The sequence below is a fragment of the Colossoma macropomum genome, unplaced genomic scaffold, assembly GCF_904425465.1.
Source record: "Colossoma macropomum unplaced genomic scaffold, Colossoma_macropomum, whole genome shotgun sequence".
In the NCBI taxonomy this organism is placed as follows: domain Eukaryota; kingdom Metazoa; phylum Chordata; class Actinopteri; order Characiformes; family Serrasalmidae; genus Colossoma; species Colossoma macropomum.
Window position 1 is genome coordinate 949315 of NW_023494825.1, and position 5007 is coordinate 954321.

Below are 5007 nucleotides of genomic sequence, written 5' to 3' on the forward strand. Positions count from 1 at the left end.
GTTCTCATTGACAATGTTTTTATCTTTGTTCTGCCCCTCTTGTCATTACCCACCTGTGTTTCATTTATTGCCTCACCTTCTTTTATTGTATTCTCTTGTAATTAGTGTGTGTTCATACCCCCTTGTCTACTTTGTTTTTGGGCCAGCATTGTTGATGTTTGTCTCCTGGCCTGTACATTTTGTGTATTTATTTCTTTATTCTTATAGCTAGTTTATTTTAGTGTTGTATATTTCTTGTTTAGTATTTAGTTTTATGTTTTCTGTGGATTTCTTCCATTTCCTGCCTGCTTTTTTGACGACCCTGGAACTGACTGCAATAAAAGATATTCACACTTGCATCCAGTCTCCTAATCTGCCTTGCCAGCCCCAAAGTTGCATAAAGTAAGTTTTCTATGGCAAACAAAAATATTGATTGATTACACAGTAACAGACTCTGCACAGCTTTTCATGTGTGGTGACTATTTTGATGTGTTTATCCTGTCTGTTGAGGAGAAGAACTACTACAAATCATAGAAATTCAAACAAGATAATGCAAAAAACTGTTTATTAAGTGAAATTCAGGCATGATTTAAAACACATTGAGATTTTGTTAGGACGCATGTGGAGAACAAAAATGCAACCACTATAGGTGCGGGGTTGTGTTCAAGACTAGATGAGCTACAAAATGATAAAGACCATAGACTACTGTTTTGCCTTCATTTTTGGTAATCTGCAGTCATTAGAATCAGTGATCTCAGTGGGATTTAAATCATGCCTGAGGTTGTTGTAATAAATTCTGTGGCACCTAATGACCACTTCATTTGGTCCACCTCCTTGTTTCTATACTTATTGGCCATTTTATCAGCTCCACTGACCATACAGGAGAACTTTGTACAGTTCTACAGTTATAGACTGTAGTCCATCTGTTTCTCTGCATACTTTATTACCCTGTTCTTCACTGGTCAGGACCCCCACAGAGCAGGTATTATTAGGGTGGTGGGTCATTCTCAGCATTTCAGTGACACTGATATGGTGGTGACGTGTGTGTTGCACTGGTATGAGTGGAAAAATCTCTTTGGACTGCATATTCAGAGTTCCCATGAATGCATATTCCACACTTGAAATAAACCCCAGACATTTTAGCTCCTTAAGTTGTCATAAAATAATGAGGGAACAGGCCACACCTGGCCATGAAACTGCTTAGCAGTCAACTGTCTAAATACATTTGAGTCTGTTTTGAGTCTGTGAAAATGGAGAGACTGTGTTAAAAATGGCTGTAATTCTTAAACGGTTAATGCAATATTTTTGTTAAACTCCTGAATTTAAAGCTAAAAGTTTACACTTAAATCACATCTTGAATGAGTCATTCCAAATCCACTTTAGTGGTGCACAAAGGCAAGAGTACAAAAATTGTGTTACTGTTAAATAAAAGGCCCAACTGCTTCTGCCTGACAGCTATATTTTACACTGACCACTGATGAAAAGAGCTGCCAGTCTCAAATATAAATAGTGAAATGCTTGGATAACTGCCCACTCACATGATGCAATAAGGTAATAAGAAACAGCAGTCAAATAGAAGAACAACATTGTAGAAAATATATAACAAAATATCCATCTGAAATATACACTAGGAAACATAATGAAGATATGAAATGTGCAATGTACACATGGCATTGTTGGAAGTAAAGTGCAAGGTGCAAAATGTGCAAAGTGAAAAAGCAACATAATGCTGTGCAACTGAGCAGAAGGTAGTATAAATAAATCAAAAGTTGTCAATGTTTAGTGCAGAGTCCTGTGTGTGATTGGTGTGTATGCCTGTGAGGTGGTCCTGTTCTGTTTGCTGTCATGGTTTAGAGCTCGGATGGCTTGTGGGAAGAAGTTCCTCCTCAATCTCTCTGTTTGCCTTCAGGGAGTGAAAGTGCTTCCCTGACTGCATCAGTGAGAAGGGTCCATTGTTGGGATGGCTGAGGCCCTTCACAATCTTCCTGGCTTTTGTCCAGCACCGCTTGCTGTAGGCAGTCTGCAGGTCAGGGAGCTTGGTCTGAATGTGTTCAGTTGACCGCAACACCCTCTTAAGAGCCCTTCTGTCCTGCCTGGTGCTGTTTCCAAACCAAGCTATGATGTTTCCAGGAGGATGCTTTCAATGGTGCAGGTGTAGAAGTTCCATAACACTTTGGAGGGCAGTCTGAAGTCTCTTATGCATCTGAGGTGGTAGAGACACTGGTGGGCCTTCTTTTCCAGAGAGTTGATGTGGCCAAACCATGACAGGTCCTGCGAGATATAAACTCCAAGGTGTTTGAAACTGTCTGCTCTTTCCACTGCAGCTTCATTTACCCATACAGGATGGTAGCTCCTCTCCTGCTTCTTGTTGTAGTCCACTATCAGCTCCTTAGTCTTGCTGACGTTAAGGAAGAGATCATTATCCTGACACCAGTTCTCCAGGTGCTTAATCTCCTCCAAGCAGGCCCTCTCATCATTGTCAGAGATCAGACCTACTACGACAGTGTTGTCAGCGAACTTGACAACGGTAGTAGAGCTGGAAGTGGTCATATGTGTACAGTGAGTACAGCAGGGGGCTCAGAACACAGCCCTGAGGGGCTCCAGTGCTGAGGGTGAGGGTTGGTGAGATGTGTTTTCTTACCCGCACAGCTTATGGTCTGTCTGTCAGGCTACTGGGCAATAGTTGTTATGGCAGGCTGGCTGGGGTTTCTTTGGGACAGGGACGATGACTGACTGTTTAAAGCATGTTGGAACGACTCCAAGCATCTGGTCAGATGTTAAATATTTCAATAAATACCATAGCACACTGAAAAGCATAGGCTTTGAGGATTCTACTGCTAATCCTATCTGGTGATGCTGCCTTCCCTTACTTTGATTTTTACTTTGATATTTAGTTTCCCAACAAAACTCACGACCGCTTTCATAAACACGTTGATGTCTTCAGAGCTGTGCTGGAACATGTCCCAGTCAGTGTCATCAAAAGTGTCCTGCAGGACGGCTAATGACTCCCGTTTCATCTTTTGTTCTGGCATGAAGAAGATGGCGGCATGGTCCGACTTTCCAAACGCAGGATGTAACTGTACTTTATAGCTGTCTTTGAACGGAGTGTAATTATGGTCCAGAGTTCTGTTGCCCCTGGTAGGGCAGGTAATGTGCTGATGAAAGTTGGTGCTGCGTGCTTAAGGTTGGTGCTGCTTAAATCCCCAACCACAATGAGCGCAGCTTCTCGGTGCTGTGCCTGAAACTGTGTGAGTGCTTCATGAAGTTCATGCAGTGCAATGTCCGTATTCGCCTGAGGTGGTATATAGACAGTGCCTTCAGTCCTGCAGTCCACAACTGTACATGCTTGTACATGCTCCCATTTCTCATTTCAGAGAATAAAGAAGAGCTCTATGTGCTCTTTGTGTGGCTTTTGGTGAGGATCCCATCAATTCAGCCTGTTACCCAAAATTAATTGAGATACAAGGATCAGTCAGAGTGGGTGGTCATGTCATGGCGGAAAGGACAATATTCAAATGCATTTGTTTATTAATTTAACTTGTCATAAAACTATTCTGAATTGAGTCGCTGTAAATAGTGTTGTTGTGCTTTATTCCAGACTTGGTATAGAGACTGGTGTCGAGACCATAAACTAGTGGAAGAATATCAACAAAACCGGAATAAACAGAATAAAACAGTCCTTTGTCTGCATCAGGGATTCTTAAAACTTTGCAACATGTAGCAAACATGAACGACCAAATGATCATTCAGATCATTAACTTTTAGATTATTTTTTCCGAATTACCTAATGAGGTGGTGAGTGTTGATTGGCAGACACACAGTGTGGAATTTCAGACTAAAGAAAGGAAAGCTGCAAATGGAGTTCTGGTTCAGTTCGACAGGTTTAGTTACCTATTCGCTATGTCTCCAAGTGATGTTGTTGGATTTCAAAGCTTCTTCTTAAAAGACCCCTGAGCAAACAGCATTGAGCTGTATTTTCTCATTTTCTGGATCTTGTATACATATATGGTTACATATATGATATTATGCATCTCAGATGATGAAATCCTCAAGTTCTTTGCTATTTTACATTTAGAATTAGATGTTGTTCTTGAAATGTTGCACTATTTATCCTTATTGCCTTTACACTAATGTTGCACTACTCTCTTTCACAGAGTGTTGAACACCTCCCCATCTTTATTTCTGAAAGACTCAGTCTGTCTATAATGCTCTTTTTATATCAAATCATGTGTTGGGTAATTTATCACAGCATAATTAAGATTAAGATTTAGAAATGCTTGAAAATACTCATATATATATATGTGTGTATATATATATATATATATATATATATGTGTGTATATATATATATATATATATATATATATATATATATTCTGTGATTTTCTGTCAATATACTCAAAAACCATACACAGTGAAAACCATACACAGAGTTTCAAAAGTAACATTGCAATGTTGGAAAAGATAATAAAGCAGGATGAACGTGCAAGTCCTTGTATTTATTGAAAACACTGAAGGAAATAAATCGAGGAAAGGAGAAAGGAGAGCACTCGCAGGTGTCTTCCCCGCCTAACAGAGACTTGGTCAAAGCAGTTATACCTTTATGTAAATTATATGCAAATTAGACAATCTACATATACAATTTCTCAGTTTCAACATTTGATACGTCGTTTTTTGTACTATTTTTAATTACATATTTTCGGGTTTAAATGATTTGCGTATCATTGCACTCTGTTTTTAATTTACATTTTGCACAGTGTTCCATCATCTTTGGAAATGGGGTTTGATGTAATATATAAACAGTACTAAAGTTTCAAAACATACATACAAACAATCCATACAGTCCATATACAGAAACTGAGCTGCACAAACAGCCTGTGTTAAATTCACTCTTTCTGTGATGTCAAGAAAACCAATACATTTACAAACATCCACCTATTAAGCCTACAGCAGTTTAGTCCTGCCTACTCACACTGCCTTTATAAGGAGTATTTCAGTCTGGATATGTTAGTGAATGAGGCACAGTAT